The following is a 26,986-nucleotide window of genomic DNA, read 5'->3' on the forward strand; positions in this document are numbered from 1 at the left end:
GCACGCTCTCTGATGATGCACTTTTGACACACTTTTGTAGTTGTTTTCACGTCGTCGACGTCTTTTCTCTTAAGGACTAAGAAGGTCGACTGAACGATGAGACATATAGGGCTTTCACCTTGAAAACTAAATGAAGACAAACCGCGCAGCACCGCAGGGGGCAGGTAGCGAATGAGCTTGCTCTCAGCATGACATGCCAGATTACCCGCACAAGAGCCGGCTTAGCCAAGCAAGACGTAACCGCTGCCACCGCGCTGGGCGCCCGTGCTGTTTGTTCTGCTGACCGCTGATTTTTTTTCGTCTAATGGGATCTGAATGTGGTTAACTTTGTCGATGCACGACCCGCCAGGCATTGTCTCCGATCCGGCCGCCCTGGGATTTGTAGCTTTTCAAAAATTCGTCATACCAGCCCCTTATGTTGATATGAGGGGATGATATGACGGACTCTAAAAAGCTAAAAACGCCAGGGCGTCCGGATCGGCGGACAATGCCTGGTGGGTCGTGCTTCGACTAAGTTAACGACATTCAGCTCCCAGGAGACGAGAGACAGTCAGCGGTCTGCAGAACAAACGGCAAGGCCGTCCAGTGTGGTGGCAGCATTATATATTACAGCATTAGGCCGCATCAGTTTGTTCCGCGATGAGTGGTCCTTACAGGTTACACAAACCAGCACACACAAAAACCATGTCACTTATCGCTCGACGAGATGTTATGCAAAGAGCAGACTTAAAAATGCGATAGCTTTTAATGCGATTAATGGCTCTTTCAACATGGATCCTCACAGATGCAGTCCGTCAAGTCTTCGTTACCTCAGATATGAACAGCTGGGGCTTTCCTGAAGAAAGAAAAAGGAACAATCAAGTTACCAAGCCCCACAAGAAAGTATGCCACAGCATCTTTCCACACTCGTTTCGTGCATGAAAGCTATGTCAAGTGAGGAAACCACCGATTGAGACGAGCCCACCACCAATTTTGTCTAGCCATGCAATGAAAGGCTTATCCGAAACCACGAAGCGCTAGGCAAGGTGTGGTTATCCACACATATCCTCTGTGTTTTATGCTCTTTCAATTCTAGGTATCGTAGACTCAATCCCCGACTACTGTGCGTCATATTGAACTTGGGTTACAGAGTGTGTTGGTCTTGCTTTTCGCTTTACTTAGGTAGGCCACATGGGCAACCCCATGGGCAACCATGGGCACTCTCAATGTCTTCAGGCTTTTGCAGGACTAGACACCAAGGGTATCATTTGAGCATCTACTCATTAAATTTTAATACATCTTAATCCCCCAAGAAAATTGTGCCATGCTTCTCAGGACAGACATGCTCAAGCAATGCCTTTGCTGAAGCGCCAGAATGAAACAAAGAAAAATACTGTTTATGCACCGGTTTCAATAATACACTTGTAAGTTTCCACTCTCATAAGTGCCAGCCTGCGCATGAGAAGTAGACAAGCCTAATGATGACATCTTCGTGGATGCACTGTCCACAAAACAAAATAGCTTGGTTGAGATATAAAGTTGCTTATTCCCCAACTCATTATTGCAACCATTATTGCAACAAAACCATTATTGCAACAGAGTAAAATGTTATTTAAAACCTTCCCTGCGATAGACTTGTTTCTATAGAGCCTTATATTCGCCGTAGCATGGGCGCTTTCATCTTCGAAATATGTGGCACAGCCGCCATTAGGTAGCTTCACTGATCGCTTTGCTCGCCTCGTCACACCATGGCAAATGCATTAGTATTCATGTTTTTGGGTCAGTTTTCACTACATTTCTCATCTGACTGTCAATTATCTTCACATGCCTATTCTCGCTTCTTAACTGCTTTCCATTCCTACTTGCGCAACCCTTATAGGTGACTTTGTACAATGTTTGAACCAGTTTCAGACCCGGCCTGCCGGGCGTGCAACTTTGCACAGGAACATCTTGTTAAAACTAGCGCAAAGACAAGGGAGGAATAACATAAGGATAACGCTTGAAAACAACTTTAATAGCAGGATCATCTGATTTTTTTTTATAATAATACCACTGAATAAGATATATCTTTGTTTTCGTCATATAAACATTCTTTTTATCTATCAATTTACTGTTTCCAATTAAACAAATATCGAAGTAAATCGCTTTAATGATTTTCCAACGGACACTTACAACGTGCGGTGCCAAAAAAGAAACCAAAAAACTTATTCATTTGTGTCTGGCATTGTGCACGTCGGATAGAAATTTGTTTTCAACAGCCTGGCCCGACAAAATTATTGTTGAAATTTGGACTGCACGACATTGCTTGCAAGTCTAGGCGATCTTTCGCATCGTATGTAGCAAGGGTTGGAGGAAATAAAATTTTACTACTCAGGTTTGGGCGCCTTATGAACAATTTACACCACATTAGCAGCAGGGAAATATAGCTATCTCTTGTTCGCCTTACGAGTGCCGCATTATGTAGCAAGCAGATCTGTTCAAACAAGTAAATGCCGGCCGATACAGGTTTATAAAAAGGGTGCCAGGAATTCAACCAACCTCAACTGAAGATGCTCAGTTTTCTTGTGCACTTTATTTTTTTTTTGCGAAAGATGCACGGAAGACAGAAGTTCGACATTTTTGTCCACTTAGCTCATATCGAGAGCATGTTGTGAGTATACATCTGTCGACAGAATGTTTTATTTCCAGAGGTCGACAAGGCGAAAAACGCTTGGTTTGTAAATATTGCTACCTGCGATGGACAATGGAAACATTTTTGGGTACCATATTCTTCAAAAAATACAGGCCAATAAAAAAGTATTCCTCTTTAAGTTCGCTATGTAAATATAACACTATTCTAGCCAGCGAACTTCAAATGAAATTGGTGCCCCCGAAAAGCAGGCAGTGAACACTAAACTTCTGAGTTAAACTGTTGCTCATAGTGAAGCACATTACTTTTTCATTATGTTTTCAACCGGTATTTTGATTATACGTCAGTGCATTAAATTTTCCATATTTGTTTTGTGGAAGTTAGTGTTTGCAAACACGGCTTAACATGCTTGTTATCCTCCTGTGCCATCAGACCTCACCACCCAATTACAAGTTTGACCATGTGCGCCAGGAGCTATGTAAAAAATGCACAATTTAGGCACAAAACCACTTAGCAAGTATTGAAGTGGCGTTCAACCTGTTTGCTTGATTTCTTGCTGAAAAGCAAGGATTATAATAAAATAGCAAAAACGACATAAAACGCTCACACAGCCGTGAGACTGCTCAGACTGAAACCAACTTAAATGAAGCCACGTAATCGCAACTATTGCGCTAGAACTGTGAAATTGAATATTCACGAAAAAAAGTCAAATTGGACGTTTTAGTGATTTATACAGCTTAAGGTCGGTCTGCCAGGATGGGGCGGCACTGGTTTACACCTTATATGGGCAATTTTACCAGTACAGTACGACTGCTAGCCGGAGGTCTTTAACGTGCTCACGCAGTAGTGATACACGACCACACGCCGGTACGATGCTCATCGACATCGAAACGGGCAGGGGTAGGGCTCGAACCCAGAATCCCTGGATTCTACAGCACGAGCTTTCGCTCCACGCGCGTCGAGCTGACTGTGCGCTACAGTCCACTCGGCCACCGATCCCTTTTGAATGTTCACAATATTTTAAACATGACATTCAAACACAGGCCTTTTATGATCAACCACGTCATGCAATAACCTCACCTCTTGTAAACGCAGGCATGTTCAACTTGATTCTTAGCGCCTCCAAGAGGGGTTCCAGCGTGAAGCCTCGGTCGGCCATGATCTCGTCCCCCTTCTGGACATAGTGTTCAACGCCACAGGTCCGAACAATGTACTTATCTGAGGCTCTTCCTCCAGACATCAGAAACAAACATTTTCTGCCCATTAAGCGCAATTACAGTCATATATTTAACAGTATTTTCTGCTTTATAAGCACTGTACGTTTGATCACGGGCTAATATAAGCACTGTATGTTTGATCACGGAGAGGGCACGGAAACATCATCAAGCGCACAGCTGACATGCCCCTTCTTTTTGTCATCAATCAGGTGTTGCTGTGTAGCGCACTGGCAGCCGCCTCGTCATGCTCGCCGACCGACATCGGAGTGACCACAAGATTGCTGCACAGGCCGCAACAGCTGGAACTACCTTACTTGCCTGGAACGGATGCGACGTCACAACGCATTGCGCCACCACTCTCGAACGCCGACAAAAGGAACGCGGCCACTAACGGTTCCTTCAGTGGGCACGGCAACATCGTCAAGCGGACAGCTTACATGCCCCTTCTTTTTGTCATCAATCTGGTTGGTGTGTATCGCTGTGACGGTAGCCTAACAACAAGCAATAGATTTATTTTTGTTGTGCCGTGCCCTCAAGTTGTTTGCCTTGAGATGTCAGCATGTTGTAAGATGCTTCTATTTCTGCTTTCGGGAGATGTAAAGCAAAACCCCGGACCAACGACCGTTGAAGAATCACTTGAAAAATTTTTCAAGGACAAGCTGTCATAACTAGAGATATTAAGCACGTTAAATAAAATCCGGCTCAACTCGAGGATAAGTTTGAAAAACTTTCTGAATGAATACAACGGTTGGAAAATGACTTCCAGGCCGTGAAAGTCTGCGATGAAGTTGTTTATAGCTTACAAAACACCGTCGAAGAAATTTAAGGAAGGTTAGTTGATCTGGAAGATGGGGGCCGCAAGAATAATCTTCTTGTATTCGGTATCCCTGAAACGATAAACGAGACAGAAAGACATAAAAGGTAAGGTTATCAAGAACCTGTTTTTAGAACGATTATGGGTAAGAGTGCAGTCTGTTGAACGAAGTCATAGGCTTGGGGCAAAACGTGGAAACAACACTATGCCGTTTATATTAAACTATATGATTATAACAAAAAAAGATGGAGGTCTTGCGGAACTGTTCCAAGCTAAAAAGGTCAAACATCTCTGTATCGAACGACTCTTCGAAAGAAACACTAGGAATACAAAAACTTCTATGGGCAAGCGCGACGGCTGATAAAGACAGCGGTTCGAATGTCAGTCTACTCAATGATAAGATAGAAATCGATGATGCATTGTACCGCTGGGACGCTGAAAACAACTGTCGCTCCCAGGTTTTAAGAACGTGAAAAAAACGGCCTGCATGACAGCCTAGTCGATCTGCCAATCGTGACTTATTGTTGATGAACTTGAACGCTCGCAGTTTAGTAAATAAAGTTGACACACTTGAACATGTTTTGTGATCATATAGCCCTGAAGCTGTTGTCATCACCGAGACTTGGCTACTTGGTGATATTGATGATAATGAGATTTCTCCATTGAATTATAAGGTACACCGAAGAGGCCGAGGGTCACGTGGCGGTGGCGTGGCGATCCCAGTCAAGTCTCACGTTGAGTGTAGCCCTCTGCTCAATCAAATTCCAGACCACGAAAGTCTGTTTTGTCAAATTAAATGGCCCAGTAAACTGATCACTCTCGCTGCTGTATATCGTCCCCCAGGTGCACCTATATCATTCATGGAAAAGTTGTATGATTACGTGGAAGCTAATATTAAACAAAAATCATATGTTGTAATTGCAGGCGACTTCAACCTGCCGGGCATCTGTTGGGAAAAACTTGCACCAGGTACTAGGGATACCAAAGACTCTGAAATTACTCTCGATCTCGCTTTTAATTTTGATTTTACACAAGTTCTCAATCAGAGTACCGGACACGGCAGATCTGCTGACACAACTCTGGATTTGGTATTTTTGCGTAGCGACCTATCAGATTATGACGTCTCAGTGTACGAGGGGCTATCTGATTATGACTTAGTTAGCGTGACTTGTCATCTGAATTCAGATAGACCATCAAGAGAACGTACGGGAAAGTTTGTAAGGGACTTTAAGATGGCAAGTTACGTTGACATTTTAGACTACCTTGAGATGGCTTTGTATGGGTTCGAGCGCCCCAGGCCGGTAGATGAAATGTGGAAGGACTTTAAGCGAAAAGTTAACTATTGCATTAAAGGTTATATTCCCCTAAGGGTAATTAAAAAGAAGCAAAACCCATGGATCATCAGGGAAGTTTTGCATCTAAAAAGGCAGATAAAGCGAAAGCGTAAAAAGAAGTTAGTTAATTAGCAAGCAATTTCGCGTTTATCTGATAAATTGAAGTATAGTCTACGTGCATCAAATCAAAAATATTTTACTGTCACTATGCAAACTTTCATGAAGTCGGACCCCAAGCAATTTTGGCATTATCTCTCTCCCACAAAAAAGCCCATATAAATCTTGAAGTTGACGGTGAGGTCGTTAATAATCCAGAGGTTACGGCCAATGTATTCAACACTTCCTTTCAGTCCGTGTTCTAAAGTAACGTGCCCAAATTTCCTGGTCACCATGTGAGGGGCGGTGTTGAATGCATCGGACATATATTGACAGATATTTCTATTTCAGAAGAAGGCATTTTTTTCTGTTTTGTTGCAGCTTAAAGTGCATAAGTCTGGGGGACCTGATAACATTCCAAACCCATTCTTAAAACGGTGCGCTGAGTGGGTTTAAAAATATTTAACGCTTATCTTTAAAGCTTCGTTATCGCAAAGTTCCGTTCCCTCCGACTGGCGATGCGCTAAAGTCGTGCCTATTTTTAAAACTGGCAACAAATTATCCCCAACCAATTATAGGCCAATATCACTGTCGAGTACGAGCTGTTAAAATAATGGAACACCTTGTCTCAAAGTCATTATACCACCACTTAGAAACCAATAACCTTCTCTATAAAAAGCAACACGGCTTTAGACAAAAACTTTTAACGGTTACTCAGTTAAGTGAATGTATTCACAACTTTTGCAAATCTATTAATGCAGGGAGACAAACTGACGCGATATTTCTAGATATGTCGAAGGCTTTTGACCAAGTCCCGCATAAACACTTGAAAAAAAACTTCAATTAATTTGAGTCAGCTCGGAATCGGTTAATTGGTTAAGTGCATACCTCAGGGAAAGAAGACAATTTGTTGAAATAAAAAGCATGGCATCTAGCGTTTTACCAGTATCATCGGGAGTACCACAGGGCTCCGTTTTGGGTCCAGTTTTATTTTAATATATATTAATGACATTCCGCAAGCCACTGATGCTTCTATTACGGTACGATTATTTGCCGATGACTGTCTTCTTTACACAGATATCAAAGCTAGGGAGGATAAAACTAATCTGGACAGCGCTCTACAGAAAATCGGGTCATGGTGTCAAGAATGGGGGATGGTAATTAATGTTGACAAAACTGTACTTCTAAGGATATCAAATTAAAAAAATATTCTAGCTTATGTATACACAGCTAGCGGGTCTCCTTTAAGAGAAGCGAATGGCTATAAATATTTGGGTGTAACTATTGAAAATAAATTAAACTGGATTAGCAACGTTAACAACATTTGCTGTTCTGCTAAGCGTACATTAGGACACTTGAACAGAAACTTCAGATATGCGACTATGAGGGCCAAGCTGATGGTATGCAAAACAGTCATGCGACCAGTTTTAGAGTTCGCAAATGTAAAATGGGACCCCCATCAAAAAGTCACATTCAGGAATTAGAGAACGTAAAAAGACATTCAGCTCGGTATATACTCTCCAGATATAGACGAACCGACTCTGTCACTGGTATGTTAAAACAGCTTGACCTTATACCTCTTTCTGAGCGGCATAGAATACTAAACTAAAGCATATTTTTTATGATGTATCATGGTGTTTTCAGCATTGACTACACCCTGTATTTGAAACCCCATATAAAGCGCATTCTAAGAAATATCCATTATAAAATGATCCATCATTTTCAAAGTAGAGTTAATGTATTTCTCTGTTCTCTCTTTCCTAAAACAATACATGAATGGAAACTTCTACCCCAGGAAATCGCAAACTCAAGTTCCCCTACAGAGTTTTTAAATAATATGAAGCGCCTGCAGGAACTAGTTTGTTTATTGTTACCATTGAGTGGTGCATGCCGTTTGCTAGTTTAATAATGTCTTCGTAATATGATTACACATTATACTTGTTGATGCAGTGTTTTTCGATTTTCTGCTGCTGTTTAGTTCTGTGCATTTTTACACTCTCCTGTAATGTACGCGGTTGTCTTGTTTGGCTGCTGTTGTTTATAACTGTACATTTTTTACCTTCTCCTGTAATGACCCCAAGAGGAGTTAACAGTATCTTGAAATAAATAAATGAATAATAATAAATTAACTTCTTTGGTCTCTGCAAAGTAACCTCCGTGCAGCCAAAAATACAAGTGGTCTTGGCATATCCTCTCTCCACAAAAGAGACTGGCATGCTGCTCGGTATGCGTGATCGTGAAGCCAGATGACAACATACTCCATAATCTTTTTTCAGGATTTCAAGCATCTTCTTAAAGATGGCACAAATGCGGCTTACTGATATTTTGAATTCCCGGGCAAAGTCACCATAAAGAAGGCCCAGACGCAGTCTCATTGGAGTAAGGAGACGCTGGTCATTCACAGGAATGCGTGATTCTGCCGTGGTAATCATGGACGCCATTTCAGCTAGAGACAGAAACACAGCGCTTGATATTCCAACGTCGAACTCAATGTCAGCACTGGATATTGTCAGCCAAACTGCAGCTTTTGAGGGCCCTTTTGTGCAGTAGTTGTGATCGGCAACTTCAAGAACCACACACTCGGTCCCCTGGCTCTTCGTTGCCACCTGGAAAGTGGAAAGTGAAGACTGCACATGACAATATTTACACAGAGTAGTACCCAACTTGCGTTTTTGCTTCAATGCTGGGTTCCTTAAAACAGAGTTCGGCATGTACACATATTCCGATACAGATAAAACCGGTTAAGCAAGTACACATGCCTAACCGGTTGCAAAAAGGAAACCGAAAATGACTTTTCGGTTTCCTCCCTGCACAGCAGCCCCCAGCGACCCGTGCGTCAGCAGCGGTCGCTCCGGCCTGCTGTGTAGAGAGGAAATCGAAAAGTTATTTTCCCTAGAGAACAACGAGCGAGCTAACAAGTTAGTGCAGCTGTCTGCTCACCGTGCTGGGTGGCCTGTTGGAGCTTTCCACAATCGTGACCGTAATCAACTGGGGCCCAACGTTTGCGGTAGCAGCGGTCGCTGGGGGCTCCTGTGATATGGGAGAACCGAAAAGTCATTTTCATTAGACAACAAAGAGCAAGCGCAACTCTCTGCTCACCGTGTTCGGTAGCCTCGTGGCCCCTTCAACTGTCGTAAACGTCGGCAAAGCGAGGCCAACGCCTGCAGCTGAAGCGGCCGCTAGGGGCTACTGTGCAGACAGAAAACCGAAAAGTCAGTTTAACTGGACAAAAAAAAAAGCAAGCTGACGAGCAAGCGTAACTCTCTGCTCACTCTGTTCGGTAGCCTCGTGGACCCTTTCACAGTCGTGAACGTCGGCAAAGGGGGGCCAACGTCTGCAGCTGCAGCGGTCGCGAGGGGCTTCTGTGCAAAGACAAAAGCGAAAAGTCATTTTTACTGGACAACAACGAGCGAGATAACCAGCAAGCGCAATTCTCTGCTCAGCGTGTTCGGTAGCCTCGTGGACCGTTTCACAGTCATGAACGTCCGCAAAGGGGGGCCAACGTCTGCATCTGCAGAGGTCGCTGGGGGCTTCTTTGCAGAGAGAAAAGCGAAAAGTCATTTTTACTGGACAACAACAGGCGAGCTGACGAGAAAGCGCAACTCTCTGCTCAGCGTGTTCGGTAGCCTCGTGGACCCTTTCACAGTCGTGAACGTCGGCAAAGGGGGGCCAACGTCTGCAGCTGCAGCGGTCGCTGGGGGCTTCTTTGCAGAGAGAAAAGCGAAAAGTCATTTTTACTGGACAACAACGAGCGAGCTGACGAGCAAGCGCAACTCTCTGCTCAGCGTGTTCGGTAACCTCGTGGACCCTTTCACAGTCGTGAACGTCGGCAAAGGGGGCCAACGTCTGCAGCTGCAGCGGTCGCTGGGGGCTTCTTTGCAGAGAGAAAAGCGAAAAGTCATTTTTACTGGACAACAACGAGCGAGCTGACGAGAAAGCGCAACTCTCTGCTCAGCGTGTTCGGTAGCCTCGTGGACCCTTTCACAGTCGTGAACGTCGGCAAAGGGGGGCCAACGTCTGCAGCTGCAGCGGTCGCTGGGGGCTTCTTTGCAGAGAGAAAAGCGAAAAGTCATTTTTACTGGACAACAACGAGCGAGCTGACGAGAAAGCGCAACTCTCTGCTCAGCGTGTTCGGTAGCCTCGTGGACCCTTTCACAGTCGTGAACGTCGGCAAAGGGGGGCCAACGTCTGCAGCTGCAGCGGTCGCTGGGGGCTTCTTTGCAGAGAGAAAAGCGAAAAGTCATTTTTACTGGACAACAACGAGCGAGCTGACGAGCAAGCGCAACTCTCTGCTCAGCGTGTTCGGTAGCCTCGTGGACCCTTTCACAGTCGTGAACGTCGGCAAAGGGGGGCCAACGTCTGCAGCTGCAGCGGTCGCGAGGGGCTTATGTGCAAAGACATAGCGAAAAGTCATTTTTACTGGACAACAACGAGCGAGCTAACCAGCAAGCGCAACTCTCTGCTCAGAGTCTTCGGTAGCCTCGTGGACCGTTTCACAGTCGTGAACGTCAGCAAAGGGGGGCCAACGTCTGCAGCTGCAGCGGTCGCTGGGGGCTTCTTTGCAGACAGAAAAGCCAAAAGTCATTTTTACTGGACAACAACGAGCGAGCTGACGAGCAAGCGCTACTCTCTGCTTACCGTTTTCGGTAGCCTCGTGGACCCTTTCACAGTCGTGAACGTCAGCAAAGGAGGGCCAACGTCTGAAGCTGCAGCGGTCGCTGGGGGCTTCTTAGCAGACAGAAAAGCCAAAAGTCATTTTTACTGGACAACAACGAGCGAGCTGCTCTGCTTACCGTTTTCGGTAGCCTCGTGGACCCTTTCAGGGTCGTGAACGTCAGCAAAGGAGGGCCAACGTCTGCAGCTGCAGCGGTCACTGGGGGCTTCTTTGCAGACAGAAAAGCCAAAAGTCATTCTTACTGGACAACAACGAGCAAGCTGACGAGCAAGCGCTACTCTCTGCTTACCGTTTTCGGTAGCCTCGTGGACCCTTTCACAGTCGTGAACGTCAGCAAAGGAGGGCCAACGTCTGAAGCTGCAGCGGTCGCTGGGGGCTTCTTTGCAGACAGAAAAGCCAAAAGTCATTTTTACTGGACCACAACGAGCGAGCTGACGAGCAAGCGCTACTCTCTGCTTACCGTTTTCGGTAGTATCGTGGACCCTTTCACAGTCGTGAACGTCAGCAAAGGAGGGCCAACGTCTGCAGCTGCAGCGGTCGCTGGGGGCTTCTTTGCAGACAGAAAAGTCAAAAGTCATTTTTACTGGACAACAACGAGCGAGCTGACGAGCAAGCGCTACTCTCTGCTTACCGTTTTCGGTAGTATCGTGGACCCTTTCACAGTCGTGAACGTCGGCAAAGGGGGGCCAACGTCTGCAGCTTCAGCGGTCGCTGGGGGCTTCTTTGCAGACAGAAAAGCCAAAAGTCATTTTTACTGGACAACAACGAGCGAGCTGACGAGCAAGCGCTACTCTCTGCTTACCGTTTTCGGTAGCCTCGTGGACCCTTTCAGGGTCGTGAACGTCAGCAAAGGAGGGCCAACGTCTGCAGATGCAGCGGTCGCTGGGGGCTTCTTTGCAGACAGAAAAGCCAAAAGTCATTCTTACTGGACAACAACGAGCAAGCTGACGAGCAAGCGCTACTCTCTGCTTACCGTTTTCGGTAGCCTCGTGGACCCTTTCACAGTCGTGAACGTCAGCAAAGGAGGGCCAACGTCTGAAGCTGCAGCGGTCGCTGGGGGCTTCTTTGCAGACAGAAAAGCCAAAAGTCATTTTTACTGGACCACAACGAGCGAGCTGACGAGCAAGCGCTACTCTCTGCTTACCGTTTTCGGTAGTATCGTGGACCCTTTCACAGTCGTGAACGTCAGCAAAGGAGGGCCAACGTCTGCAGCTGCAGCGGTCGCTGGGGGCTTCTTTGCAGACAGAAAAGTCAAAAGTCATTTTTACTGGACAACAACGAGCGAGCTGACGAGCAAGCGCTACTCTCTGCTTACCGTTTTCGGTAGTATCGTGGACCCTTTCACAGTCGTGAACGTCGGCAAAGGGGGGCCAACGTCTGCAGCTGCAGCGGTCGCTGGGGGCTTCTTTGCAGACAGAAAAGTCAAAAGTCATTTTTACTGGACAACAACGAGCGAGCTGACGAGCAAGCGCTACTCTCTGCTTACCGTTTTCGGTAGCCTCGTGGACCCTTTCAGGGTCGTGAACGTCAGCAAAGGAGGGCCAACGTCTGCAGCTGCAGCGGTCGCTGGGGGCTTCTTTGCAGACAGAAAAGCCAAAAGTCATTCTTACTGGACAACAACGAGCAAGCTGACGAGCAAGCGCTACTCTCTGCTTACCGTTTTCGGTAGCCTCGTGGACCCTTTCACAGTCGTGAACGTCAGCAAAGGAGGGCCAACGTCTGAAGCTGCAGCGGTCGCTGGGGGCTTCTTTGCAGACAGAAAAGCCAAAAGTCATTTTTACTGGACCACAACGAGCGAGCTGACGAGCAAGCGCTACTCTCTGCTTACCGTTTTCGGTAGTATCGTGGACCCTTTCACAGTCGTGAACGTCAGCAAAGGAGGGCCAACGTCTGCAGCTGCAGCGGTCGCTGGGGGCTTCTTTGCAGACAGAAAAGTCATAAGTCATTTTTACTGGACAACAACGAGCGAGCTGACGAGCAAGCGCTACTCTCTGCTTACCGTTTTCGGTAGCCTCGTGGACCCTTTCAGGGTCGTGAACGTCAGCAAAGGAGGGCCAACGTCTGCAGCTGCAGCGGTCGCTGGGGGCTTGTTTGCAGACAGAAAAGCCAAAAGTCATTCTTACTGGACAACAACGAGCAAGCTGACGAGCAAGCGCTACTCTCTGCTTACAGTTTTCGGTAGCCTCGTGGACCCTTTCACAGTCGTGAACGTCAGCAAAGGAGGGCCAACGTCTGAAGCTGCAGCGGTCGCTGGGGGCTTCTTTGCAGACAGAAAAGCCAAAAGTCATTTTTACTGGACCACAACGAGCGAGCTGACGAGCAAGCGCTACTCTCTGCTTACCGTTTTCGGTAGTATCGTGGACCCTTTCACAGTCGTGAACGTCAGCAAAGGAGGGCCAACGTCTGCAGCTGCAGCGGTCGCTGGGGGCTTCTTTGCAGACAGAAAAGTCAAAAGTCATTTTTACTGGACAACAACGAGCGAGCTGACGAGCAAGCGCTACTCTCTGCTTACCGTTTTCGGTAGTATCGTGGACCTTTTCACAGTCGTGAACGTCGGCAAAGGGGGGCCAACGTCTGCAGCTGCAGCGGTCGCTGGGGCCTTCTTTGCAGACAGAAAAGTCAAAAGTCATTTTTACTGGACAACAACGAGCGAGCTGACGAGCAAGCGCTACTCTCTGCTTACCGTTTTCGGTAGCCTCGTGGACCCTTTCACAGTCGTGAACGTCAGCAAAGGAGGGCCAACGTCTGAAGCTGCAGCGGTCGCTGGGGGCTTCTTAGCAGACAGAAAAGCCAAAAGTCATTTTTACTGGACAACAACGAGCGAGCTGACGAGCAAGCGCTACTCTCTGCTTACCGTTTTCGGTAGCCTCGTGGACCCTTTCACAGTCGTGAACGTCAGCAAAGGAGGGCCAACGTCTGAAGCTGCAGCGGTCGCTGGGGGCTTCTTAGCAGACAGAAAAGCCAAAAGTCATTTTTACTGGACAACAACGAGCGAGCTGCTCTGCTTACCGTTTTCGGTAGCCTCGTGGACCCTTTCAGGGTCGTGAACGTCAGCAAAGGAGGGCCAACGTCTGCAGCTGCAGCGGTCACTGGGGGCTTCTTTGCAGACAGAAAAGCCAAAAGTCATTCTTACTGGACAACAACGAGCAAGCTGACGAGCAAGCGCTACTCTCTGCTTACCGTTTTCGGTAGCCTCGTGGACCCTTTCACAGTCGTGAACGTCAGCAAAGGAGGGCCAACGTCTGAAGCTGCAGCGGTCGCTGGGGGCTTCTTTGCAGACAGAAAAGCCAAAAGTCATTTTTACTGGACCACAACGAGCGAGCTGACGAGCAAGCGCTACTCTCTGCTTACCGTTTTCGGTAGTATCGTGGACCCTTTCACAGTCGTGAACGTCAGCAAAGGAGGGCCAACGTCTGCAGCTGCAGCGGTCGCTGGGGGCTTCTTTGCAGACAGAAAAGTCAAAAGTCATTTTTACTGGACAACAACGAGCGAGCTGACGAGCAAGCGCTACTCTCTGCTTACCGTTTTCGGTAGTATCGTGGACCCTTTCACAGTCGTGAACGTCGGCAAAGGGGGGCCAACGTCTGCAGCTTCAGCGGTCGCTGGGGGCTTCTTTGCAGACAGAAAAGCCAAAAGTCATTTTTACTGGACAACAACGAGCGAGCTGACGAGCAAGCGCTACTCTCTGCTTACCGTTTTCGGTAGCCTCGTGGACCCTTTCAGGGTCGTGAACGTCAGCAAAGGAGGGCCAACGTCTGCAGATGCAGCGGTCGCTGGGGGCTTCTTCGCAGACAGAAAAGCCAAAAGTCATTCTTACTGGACAACAACGAGCAAGCTGACGAGCAAGCGCTACTCTCTGCTTACCGTTTTCGGCAGCCTCGTGGACCCTTTCACAGTCGTGAACGTCAGCAAAGGAGGGCCAACGTCTGAAGCTGCAGCGGTCGCTGGGGGCTTCTTTGCAGACAGAAAAGCCAAAAGTCATTTTTACTGGACCACAACGAGCGAGCTGACGAGCAAGCGCTACTCTCTGCTTACCGTTTTCGGTAGTATCGTGGACCCTTTCACAGTCGTGAACGTCAGCAAAGGAGGGCCAACGTCTGCAGCTGCAGCGGTCGCTGGGGGCTTCTTTGCAGACAGAAAAGTCAAAAGTCATTTTTACTGGACAACAACGAGCGAGCTGACGAGCAAGCGCTACTCTCTGCTTACCGTTTTCGGTAGTATCGTGGACCCTTTCACAGTCGTGAACGTCGGCAAAGGGGGGCCAACGTCTGCAGCTGCAGCGGTCGCTGGGGGCTTCTTTGCAGACAGAAAAGTCAAAAGTCATTTTTACTGGACAACAACGAGCGAGCTGACGAGCAAGCGCTACTCTCTGCTTACCGTTTTCGGTAGCCTCGTGGACCCTTTCAGGGTCGTGAACGTCAGCAAAGGAGGGCCAACGTCTGCAGCTGCAGCGGTCGCTGGGGGCTTCTTTGCAGACAGAAAAGCCAAAAGTCATTCTTACTGGACAACAACGAGCAAGCTGACGAGCAAGCGCTACTCTCTGCTTACCGTTTTCGGTAGCCTCGTGGACCCTTTCACAGTCGTGAACGTCAGCAAAGGAGGGCCAACGTCTGAAGCTGCAGCGGTCGCTGGGGGCTTCTTTGCAGACAGAAAAGCCAAAAGTCATTTTTACTGGACCACAACGAGCGAGCTGACGAGCAAGCGCTACTCTCTGCTTACCGTTTTCGGTAGTATCGTGGACCCTTTCACAGTCGTGAACGTCAGCAAAGGAGGGCCAACGTCTGCAGCTGCAGCGGTCGCTGGGGGCTTCTTTGCAGACAGAAAAGTCATAAGTCATTTTTACTGGACAACAACGAGCGAGCTGACGAGCAAGCGCTACTCTCTGCTTACCGTTTTCGGTAGCCTCGTGGACCCTTTCAGGGTCGTGAACGTCAGCAAAGGAGGGCCAACGTCTGCAGCTGCAGCGGTCGCTGGGGGCTTCTTTGCAGACAGAAAAGCCAAAAGTCATTCTTACTGGACAACAACGAGCAAGCTGACGAGCAAGCGCTACTCTCTGCTTACCATTTTCGGTAGCCTCGTGGACCCTTTCATAGTCGTGAACGTCAGCAAAGGAGGGCCAACGTCTGAAGCTGCAGCGGTCGCTGGGGGCTTCTTTGCAGACAGAAAAGCCAAAAGTCATTTTTACTGGACCACAACGAGCGAGTGACGAGCAAGCGCTACTCTCTGCTTACCGTTTTCGGTAGTATCGTGGACCCTTTCACAGTCGTGAACGTCAGCAAAGGAGGGCCAACGTCTGCAGCTGCAGCGGTCGCTGGGGGCTTCTTTGCAGACAGAAAAGTCAAAAGTCATTTTTACTGGACAACAACGAGCGAGCTGACGAGCAAGCGCTACTCTCTGCTTACCGTTTTCGGTAGTATCGTGGACCCTTTCACAGTCGTGAACGTCGGCAAAGGGGGGCCAACGTCTGCAGCTGCAGCGGTCGCTGGGGGCTTCTTTGCAGACAGAAAAGTCAAAAGTCATTTTTACTGGACAACAACGAGCGAGCTGACGAGCAAGCGCTACTCTCTGCTTACCGTTTTCGGTAGCCTCGTGGACCCTTTCAGGGTCGTGAACGTCAGCAAAGGAGGGCCAACGTCTGCAGATGCAGCGGTCGCTGGGGGCTTCTTTGCAGACAGAAAAGCCAAAAGTCATTCTTACTGGACAACAACGAGCAAGCTGACGAGCAAGCGCTACTCTCTGCTTACCGTTTTCGGTAGCCTCGTGGACCCTTTCACAGTCGTGAACGTCAGCAAAGGAGGGCCAACGTCTGAAGCTGCAGCGGTCGCTGGGGGCTTCTTTGCAGACAGAAAAGCCAAAAGTCATTTTTACTGGACCACAACGAGCGAGCTGACGAGCAAGCGCAACTCTCTGCTTACCGTTTTCGGTAGTATCGTGGACCCTTTCACAGTCGTGAACGTCAGCAAAGGAGGGCCAACCTCTGCAGCTGCAGCGGTCGCTGGGGGCTTCTTTGCAGACAGAAAAGTCAAAAGTCATTTTTACTGGACAACTACGAGCGAGCTGACGAGCAAGCGCTACTCTCTGCTTACCGTTTTCGGTAGTATCGTGGACCCTTTCACAGTCGTGAACGTCGGCAAAGGGGGGCCAACGTCTGCAGCTGCAGCGGTCGCTGGGGGCTTCTTTGCAGACAGAAAAGTCAAAAGTCATTTTTACTGGACAACAACGAGCGAGCTGACGAGCAAGCGCTACTCTCTGCTTACCGTTTTCGGTAGCCTCGTGGACCCTTTCAGGGTCGTGAACGTCAGCAAAGGAGGGCCAACGTCTGCAGCTGCAGCGGTCGCTGGGGGCTTCTTTGCAGACAGAAAAGCCAAAAGTCATTCTTACTGGACAACAACGAGCAAGCTGACGAGCAAGCGCTACTCTCTGCTTACCGTTTTCGGTAGCCTCGTGGACCCTTTCACAGTCGTGAACGTCAGCAAAGGAGGGCCAACGTCTGAAGCTGCAGCGGTCGCTGGGGGCTTCTTTGCAGACAGAAAAGCCAAAAGTCATTTTTACTGGACCACAACGAGCGAGCTGACGAGCAAGCGCTACTCTCTGCTTACCGTTTTCGGTAGTATCGTGGACCCTTTCACAGTCGTGAACGTCAGCAAAGGAGGGCCAACGTCTGCAGCTGCAGCGGTCGCTGGGGGCTTCTTTGCAGACTGAAAAGTCAAAAGTCATTTTTACTGGACAACAACGAGCGAGCTGACGAGCAAGCGCTACTCTCTGCTTACCGTTTTCGGTATTATCGTGGACCCTTTCACAGTCGTGAACGTCGGCAAAGGGGGGCCAACGTCTGCAGCTTCAGCGGTCGCTGGGGGCTTCTTTGCAGACAGAAAAGCCAAAAGTCATTTTTACTGGACAAAAACGAGAGTGCTGACGAGCAAGCGCTACACTCTGCTTACCGTTTTTGGTAGTATCGTGGATCCTTTCACAGTCTTGAACGTCAGCAAGGGGGGGCTAACGTCTGGAGCTGCAGCGGTCGCGAGGGGCATTGTGCACATTCAAAAGCGAAAAGTCATTTTAACTGGACAACAATGAGCGATCTCTCCAGCAAGCGCAATTCTCTGCTCACCGCGTTCGGTAGACTCGTCGACCCTTTCATAGTCGTGGACGTCGGCAAAGGGGGGCCAACGTCTGCAGCTGCAGCGGTCGTTGGGGGCTTCTTTGCAAAGAGGAAAGCGAAAAGTCATTTTCACTGGACAACAAAGAGAAAGCTGTCCAGCTAGCGCAACTCTCTGCTCACTGTGTTCGGTAGCCTCGTGGACACTTTTACAGTCGTTGACGTCGGCAAAGGGGGGCCAACGCCTGCAGCTGCAGCGGTCGCTGGGGGCTCCTGCGCAATGAAAAAACCGAAAAGTCATTTGCACTAGACAACAAAGAGCAAGCTGTCCAGCAAGCGCAACTCTCTGCTCACTGTATTCGGTAGCCTCGTGGACCCTTTCACAGTCGTGAAGGTCGACAAGGGAGGCCAACGTCTGCAGCTGCAGTGGTCGCTGGGGCTTCTGTGCAGAGAGAAAAGCGAAAAGACATTTTCACTGGACAACAAAGAGCGAGCTGTCCAGCAAGCGCAACTCTCTGCTCACCGCGTTCGGTAGACTCGTCAACCCTTTCATAGTCGTGAACGTCGACAATGGAGGCCAACGTCTACAGCTGCAGCGGTCGCTAGGGGGTTCTGTGCAGAGAGAAAAGCAAAAAGTCATTTTCAATGGACAACAAAGAGCGAGCTGTCCAGCAAGCGCAATTCTCTGCTCACTGTGTTCGGTAGCCTCGTGGACCCTTTCACAGTCGTGAACGTCGGCAAAGGAGGCCAACGTCTGCAGCTGCAGTGGTCGCTGGGGGCTTCTGTGCAGAGAGAAAAGTGAAAAGTCATTTGCACTAGACAACAAAGAGCAAACTGACCAGGAAGCGCATCTCTCTGCTCACCGTGTTTCGTAGCCTCGTGGACCCTTTCATAGTCGTGAACGTCGGCAAAAGAGGGCCAACGTCTGCAGCTGCAGTGGTCGCTGGGGGCTTCTGTGCAGAGAGAAAAGCGAAAAGTCATTTTCACTGGACAACAAAGAGCGAGCTGCCCAGCATGCGCAGCTCTCTGCTCAACGTCTTCGGTAGCCTCGTGGACCGTTTCACAGTCGTGAACACTGGCAAAGGGGGGCCAACGTCTGCTGCTGAAGCGGTTGCTGGGGGCTCCTGCGCAGAGAGAAAAGCGAAAAGTCATTTACACCAGACAACAAAGAGCAAGCTGACCAGGAAGCGCAACTTTCTGCTCACCGTGTTCGGTAGCCTCGTGGACCCTGCCACAGTCGTGAACGTCGGCAAAGGCAAAAGTATGGTGCTGCAGCGGTCGCTGGGGGCTCCTGTGCAGAGAGAAAAGTGAAAAGTAATTTTCACTGGACAACAAAGAGCGAGCTGTCCAGCAAGCGCAACTCTCTGCTCAATGTGTTCGGTAGCCTCGTGGAGCCTTTTACAGTCGTGAACGTCGGCAAAGGAGGCCAACGTCGGCAGCTGCAGCGGTCGCTGGGGGCTTCTTTGCAGAGAGAAAAACGAGAAGTCATTTTCACTGGACAAGAAAGAGCGAGCTGTCCAGCAAGCGCAACTCTCTGCTCACAGTGTTCGGTAGCCTCGTGGACCCTTTCATAGTCGTGAACGTCGGCAAAGGGCGGCCAACGTCTGCAGCTGCAGAGGTCGCTGGGGGCGTCTGTGCAAACAAAAGCGAAAGGTCATCTTCACTGGAGAACAAAGAGCGAGCTGTCCCGCAAGAGCAACACTCTGCTCACTGTGTTCGGTAGCCTCGTGGACCCTTTCACAGTCGTGAACGCCGACAAGGGAGGCCAAAGTCTGCAGCTGCAATGGTCGCTGGGGGCTTCTGTGCAGAGAGAATAGCGAAAAGTCATTTTCACTGGACAACAATGAGCGAGCTGTCCAGCAAGCGCAACTCTCTGCTCACTGTGTTCGGTAGCCTCGTGGACCCTATCACAGTCGTGAACGTCGACAAAGGGGGGCCCACGTCTGCAGCTGCAGCTGTCGCTGGGGGCTTCTTTGCAGAAAGAAAAGCGAAAATTCATTTTTGCTGGACAACAACGAGCGAGCTAACCAGCAAGCGCAACTCTCTGCTCAGCGTGCTCGGTAGCCTCGTGGACCCTTTCATAGTCGTGAACGTCGGAAAAGGGCGACAAACGTCTGGAGCTGCAGAGGTCGCTGGGGGCGACTGTGCAGAGAAAAATCGAAAAGTCATTTTCACTGGACAACAAAGAGCGAGCTGTCCAGCAAGCGAAACTCTCTGCTCACTGTGTTCGGTAAGCCTCGTGGACCCTATCACAGTCGTGAACGTCGACAAAAGGGGGCCAACGTCTGCAGCTGCAGCGGTCGCTGGGGGCTTCTTTGCAGAAAGAAAAGCGAAAATTCATTTTTGCTGGACAACAACGAGCGAGCTAACCAGCAAGCGCAACTCTCTGCTCAGCGTGATCGGTAGCCTCGTGTACCCTTTCATAGTCTTGAACGTCAGCAAAGGGGGGCCAACGTCTGCAGCTGCAGCGGTCGCTTTTGGCTTCTTTGCAGAAAGGAAAGCGAAAAGTCATTTTTACTGGACAACAACAAGCGAGCTGACGAGCAAGCGCAACCGTCTGCTTAACGTTTTCGGTAGCCTCGTGGACTCTTTCACAGTCGTGAACGTCAGCAAAGGGGGGCCAACGTCTGCAGCTGCAGCGGTCGCTTGGGGCTTCTTTGCAGAAAGAAAAGCGAAAAGTCATTTTTACTGGACAACAACGAGCGAGCTGACGAGCAAGCGCAACTCTCTGATTATCGTTTTCGGTAGCCTCGTGGACTCTTTCACAGTCGTGAACGTCGGCAAAGGGGGGCCAACGTCTGCAGCTGCAGCGGTCGCTGGGGGCTTCTTTGCAGACAGAAAAGCGAAAAGTCATTTTTACTGGACAACAACCAGCGAGCTGACGAGCAAGCGCAACTCTCTGCTCACCGTGTTCGGTAGCCTCGTGGACCCTTTCACAGTCGTGAACGTCAGCAAAGGAGGGCCAACGTCTGCAGCTTCAGCGGTCGCTGGGGGCTTCTTTGCAGAGAAAGAGCGAAAAGTCAATTTCACAGGACAACAACGAGCGAGCTAACCAGCAAGCGCAACTCTCTGCTCAGCGTGTTTGGTAGCCTCGTGGACCCTTTCACCGTCGTGAACGTCAGCAATGGAGGGCCAACGTCTGCAGCTGCAGCGGTCGCTGGGGGCTTCTTTGCAGAGAAAAAGCGAAAAGTCAATTTCAGAGGACAACAAAGAGCGAGCTAACCAGCAAGCGCAACTCTCTGCTCAGCGTGTTTGTTAGCCTCGTGGACCCTTTCACAGTCGTGAACGTCAGCAAAGGAGGCCAACGTCTGCAGCTGCAGCGGTCGCTGGGGGCTTCTTTGCAGAGAGAAAAGCGAAAAGTCATTTTTACTGGACAACAACGAGCGAGCTGACGAGCAAGCGCAACTCTCTGCTTACAGTTTTCGGTAGCCTCGTGGACCCTTTCACAGTCGTAAACGTCAGCAAAGGAGGCCAACGTCTGCAGCATCAGCGGTCGCTGGGGGCTTCTTTGCAGAGAAAAAGCGAAAAGTCAATTTCAGAGGAAAACAAAGAGCGAGCTAACCAGCAAGCGCAACTCTCTGCTCAGCGTGTTTGGTAGCCTCGTGGACCCTTTCACAGTCGTGAACGTCAGCAAAGGAGGCCAACGTCTGCAGCTGCAGCGGTCGCTGGGGGCTTCTTTGCAGACAGAAAAGCGAAAAGTCATTTTTACTGGACAACAACGAGCGAGCTGACGAGCAAGCGCAACTCTCTGCTTACAGTTTTCGGTAGCCTCGTGGACCCTTTCACAGTCGTGAACGTCAGCAAAGGAGGCCAACGTCTGCAGCTGCAGCGGTCACTGGGGGCTTCTTTGCAGAGAAAAAGCGAAAAGTCAATTTCACAGGACAACAAAGAGCGAGCTAACCAGCAAGCGCAACTCTCTGCTCAGCGTGTTTGGTAGCCTCGTGGACCCTTTCACAGTCGTGAACGTCAGCAAAGGAGGGCCAACGTCTGCAGCTGCAGCGGTCGCTGGGGGCTTCTTTGCAGACAGAAAAGCGAAAAGTCATTTTTACTGGACAACAACGAGCGAGCTGACGAGCAAGCGTAACTCTCTGCTTACCGTTTTCGGTAGCCTCGTGGACCCTTTCACAGTCGTTAACGTCGGCAAAGGGGGGCCAACGGCTGCAGCTGCAGCGGTCGCTGGGGGCTTCTCTGCAGTGAAAAAGCGAAAAGTCAATTTCACAGGACAACAACGAGCGAGCTAACCAGCAGGCGCAACTCTCTGCTCAGCGTGTTTGGTAGCCTCGTGGACCCTTTCACAGTCGTGAACGTCAGCAAAGGAGGGCCAACGTCTGCAGCTGCAGCGGTCGCTGGGGGCTTCTTTGCAGAGAAAAAGCGAAAAGTCAATTTCACAGGACAACAAAGAGCGAGCTAACCAGCAAGCGCAACTCTCTGCTCAGCGTGTTTGGTAGCCTCGTGGACCCTTTCACAGTCGTGAACGTCATCAAAGGGGGGCCAACGTCTGCAGCTGCAGCGGTCGCTGGGGGCTTCTTTGCAGACAGAAAAGCGAAAAGTCATTTTTACTGGACAACAACGAGCGAGCTGACGAGCAAGCGCAACTCTCTGCTTACCGTTTTCGGTAGCCTCGTGGACCCTTTCACAGTCGTTAACGTCGGCAAAGGGGGGCCAACGGCTGCAGCGGCAGCGGTCGCTGGGGGCTTCTCTGCAGTGAAAAAGCGAAAAGTCAATTTCACAGGAAAACAACGAGCGAGCTAACCAGCAAGCGCAACTCTCTGCTCAGCGTGTTTGGTAGCCTCGTGGACCCTTTCACAGTCGTGAACGTCAGCAAAGGAGGGCCAACATCTGCAGCTTCAGCGGTCGCTGGGGGCTTCTGTGCAGACAGAAAAGCGAAAAGTCATTTTTACTGGACAACAACGAGCGAGCTGACGAGCAAGCGCAACTCTCTGCTTACCGTTTTTGGTAGCCTCGTGGACCCTTTCACAGTCGTGAACGTCAGCAAAGGGGGGCCAACGTCTGCAGCTGCAGCGGTCGCTGGGGGCTTCTTTGCAGAGAGAAAAGCGAAAAGTCATTTTTACTGGACAACAACGAGCGAGCTGACGAGCAAGCGCAACTCTCTGCTTACCGTTTTCGGTAGCCTCGTGGACCCTTTCACAGTCGTTAACGTCGGCAAAGGGGGGCCAACGGCTGCAGCTGCAGCGGTCGCTGGGGGCTTCTCTGCAGTGAAAAAGCGAAAAGTGAATTTCACAGGACAACAAAGAGCGAGCTAACCAGCAAGCGCAACTCTCTGCTCAGCGTGTTTGGTAGCCTCGTTGACCCTTTCACAGTCGTGAACGTCAGCAAAGGAGGGCCAACGTCTGCAGCTTCAGCGGTCGCTGGGGGCTTCTTTGCAGACAGAAAAGCGAAAAGTCATTTTTACTGGACAACAACGAGCGAGCTAACCAGCAAGCGCAACTCTCTGCTCAGCGTGTTTGGTAGCCTCTTGGACCCTTTCACAGTCGTGAACGTCAGCAAAGGGGGGCCAACGTCTGCAGCTGCAGCGGTCGCTGGGGGCTTCTTTGCAGAGAGAAAAGCGAAAAGTCATTTTTACTGGACAACAACGAGCGAGCTAACCAGCAAGCGCAACTCTCTGCTCAGCGTGTTTGGTAGCCTCGTGGACCCTTTCACAGTCGTTAACGTCGGCAAAGGGGGGCCAACGGCTGCAGCTGCAGCGGTCGCTGGGGGCTTCTTTGCAGACAGAAAAGCGAAAAGTCATTTTTACTGGACAACAACGAGCGAGCTAACCAGCAAGCGCAACTCTCTGCTCAGCGTGTTTGGTAGCCTCGTTGACCCTTTCACAGTCGTGAACGTCAGCAAAGGAGGGCCAACGTCTGCAGCTTCAGCGGTCGCTGGGGGCTTCTTTGCAGACAGAAAAGCGAAAAGTCATTTTTACGGGACAACAACGAGCGAGCTAACCAGCAAGCGCAACTCTCTGCTCAGCGTGTCTGGTAGCCTCGTGGACCCTTTCACAGTCGTTAACGTCGGCAAAGGGGGGCCAACGGCTGCAGCTGCAGCGGTCGCTGGGGGCTTCTTTGCAGACAGAAAAGCGAAAAGTCATTTTTCTGGACAACAACGAGCGAGCTAACCAGCAAGCGCAACTCTCTGCTCAGCGTGTTTGGTAGCCTCGTGGACCCTTTCACAGTCGTGAACGTCAGCAAAGGGGGGCCAACGTCTGCAGCTGCAGCGGTCGCTGGGGGCTTCTTTGCAGAGAGAAAAGCGAAGTCATTTTTACTGGACAACAACGAGCGAGCTAACCAGCAAGCGCAACTCTCTGCTCAGCGTGTTTGGTAGCCTCGTGGACCCTTTCACAGTCGTGAACGTCAGCAAAGGGGGGCCAACGTCTGCAGCTTCAGCGGTCGCTGGGGGCTTCTTTGCAGACAGAAAAGCGAAAAGTCATTTTTACTGCACAACAACGAGCGAGCTAACCAGCAAGCGCAACTCTCTGCTCAGCGTGTTTGGTAGCCTCGTGGACCCTTTCACAGTCGTTAACGTCGGCAAAGGGGGGCCAACGGCTGCAGCTGCAGCGGTCGCTGGGGGCTTCTCTGCAGTGAAAAAGCGAAAAGTGAATTTCACAGGACAACAAAGAGCGAGCTAACCAGCAAGCGCAACTCTCTGCTCAGCGTGTTTGGTAGCCTCGTGGACCCTTTCACAGTCGTGAACGTCAGCAAAGGAGGGCCAACGTCTGCAGCTTCAGCGGTCACTGGGGGCTTCTTTGCAGACAGAAAAGCGAAAAGTCATTTTTACTGGACAACAACGAGCGAGCTAACCAGCAAGCGCAACTCTCTGCTCAGCGTGTTTGGTAGCCTCGTTGACCCTTTCACAGTCGTGAACGTCAGCAAAGGGGGGCCAACGTCTGCAGCTGCAGCGGTCGCTGGGGGCTTCTTTGCAGAGAGAAAAGCGAAAAGTCATTTTTACTGGACAACAACGAGCGAGCTAACCAGCAAGCGCAACTCTCTGCTCAGCGTGTTTGGTAGCCTCGTGGACCCTTTCACAGTCGTTAACGTCGGCAAAGGGGGGCCAACGGCTGCAGCTGCAGCGGTCGCTGGGGGCTTCTTTGCAGACAGAAAAGCGAAAAGTCATTTTTACTGGACAACAACGAGCGAGCTAACCAGCAAGCGCAACTCTCTGCTCAGCGTGTTTGGTAGCCTCGTTGACCCTTTCACAGTCGTGAACGTCAGCAAAGGAGGGCCAACGTCTGCAGCTTCAGCGGTCGCTGGGGGCTTCTTTGCAGACAGAAAAGCGAAAAGTCATTTTTACGGGACAACAACGAGCGAGCTAACCAGCAAGCGCAACTCTCTGCTCAGCGTGTTTGGTAGCCTCGTGGACCCTTTCACAGTCGTTAACGTCGGCAAAGGGGGGCCAACGGCTGCAGCTGCAGCGGTCGCTGGGGGCTTCTTTGCAGACAGAAAAGCGAAAAGTCATTTTTCTGGACAACAACGAGCGAGCTAACCAGCAAGCGCAACTCTCTGCTCAGCGTGTTTGGTAGCCTCGTGGACCCTTTCACAGTCGTGAACGTCAGCAAAGGGGGGCCAACGTCTGCAGCTGCAGCGGTCGCTGGGGGCTTCTTTGCAGAGAGAAAAGCGAAGTCATTTTTACTGGACAACAACGAGCGAGCTAACCAGCAAGCGCAACTCTCTGCTCAGCGTGTTTGGTAGCCTCGTGGACCCTTTCACAGTCGTGAACGTCAGCAAAGGGGGCCAACGTCTGCAGCTTCAGCGGTCGCTGGGGGCTTCTTTGCAGACAGAAAAGCGAAAAGTCATTTTTACTGCACAACAACGAGCGAGCTAACCAGCAAGCGCAACTCTCTGCTCAGCGTGTTTGGTAGCCTCGTGGACCCTTTCACAGTCGTTAACGTCGGCAAAGGGGGGCCAACGGCTGCAGCTGCAGCGGTCGCTGGGGGCTTCTCTGCAGTGAAAAAGCGAAAAGTGAATTTCACAGGACAACAAAGAGCGAGCTAACCAGCAAGCGCAACTCTCTGCTCAGCGTGTTTGGTAGCCTCGTGGACCCTTTCACAGTCGTGAACGTCAGCAAAGGAGGGCCAACGTCTGCAGCTTCAGCGGTCACTGGGGGCTTCTTTGCAGACAGAAAAGCGAAAAGTCATTTTTACTGGACAACAACGAGCGAGCTAACCAGCAAGCGCAACTCTCTGCTCAGCGTGTTTGGTAGCCTCGTTGACCCTTTCACAGTCGTGAACGTCAGCAAAGGGGGGCCAACGTCTGCAGCTGCAGCGGTCGCTGGGGGCTTCTTTGCAGAGAGAAAAGCGAAAAGTCATTTTTACTGGACAACAACGAGCGAGCTAACCAGCAAGCGCAACTCTCTGCTCAGCGTGTTTGGTAGCCTCGTGGACCCTTTCACAGTCGTTAACGTCGGCAAAGGGGGGCCAACGGCTGCAGCTGCAGCGGTCGCTGGGGGCTTCTTTGCAGACAGAAAAGCGAAAAGTCATTTTTACTGGACAACAACGAGCGAGCTAACCAGCAAGCGCAACTCTCTGCTCAGCGTGTTTGGTAGCCTCGTTGACCCTTTCACAGTCGTGAACGTCAGCAAAGGAGGGCCAACGTCTGCAGCTTCAGCGGTCGCTGGGGGCTTCTTTGCAGACAGAAAAGCGAAAAGTCATTTTTACGGGACAACAACGAGCGAGCTAACCAGCAAGCGCAACTCTCTGCTCAGCGTGTTTGGTAGCCTCGTGGACCCTTTCACAGTCGTTAACGTCGGCAAAGGGGGGCCAACGGCTGCAGCTGCAGCGGTCGCTGGGGGCTTCTTTGCAGACAGAAAAGCGAAAAGTCATTTTTCTGGACAACAACGAGCGAGCTAACCAGCAAGCGCAACTCTCTGCTCAGCGTGTTTGGTAGCCTCGTGGACCCTTTCAAAGTCGTGAACGTCAGCAAAGGGGGGCCAACGTCTGCAGCTGCAGCGGTCGCTGGGGGCTTCTTTGCAGAGAGAAAAGCGAAAAGTCATTTTTACTGGACAACAACGAGCGAGCTAACCAGCAAGCGCAACTCTCTGCTCAGCGTGTTTGGTAGCCTCGTGGACCCTTTCACAGTCGTGAACGTCAGCAAAGGGGGGCCAACGTCTGCAGCTTCAGCGGTCGCTGGGGGCTTCTTTGCAGACAG

General features: G+C 50.3%; 1 pseudogene; it reads right to left on the bottom strand.

Moving 5' to 3' along the window:
• Positions 1-1,454: 1,454 nt before the first annotated feature.
• Positions 1,455-17,775, bottom strand: LOC120837028 (annotated as a pseudogene).
• Positions 17,776-26,986: the final 9,211 nt, after the last annotated feature.

Source organism: Ixodes scapularis, unplaced genomic scaffold (assembly GCF_016920785.2).
Source record: "Ixodes scapularis isolate PalLabHiFi unplaced genomic scaffold, ASM1692078v2 PGA_scaffold12__126_contigs__length_90152505, whole genome shotgun sequence".
NCBI classification, from domain to species: Eukaryota; Metazoa; Arthropoda; class Arachnida; order Ixodida; family Ixodidae; genus Ixodes; species Ixodes scapularis.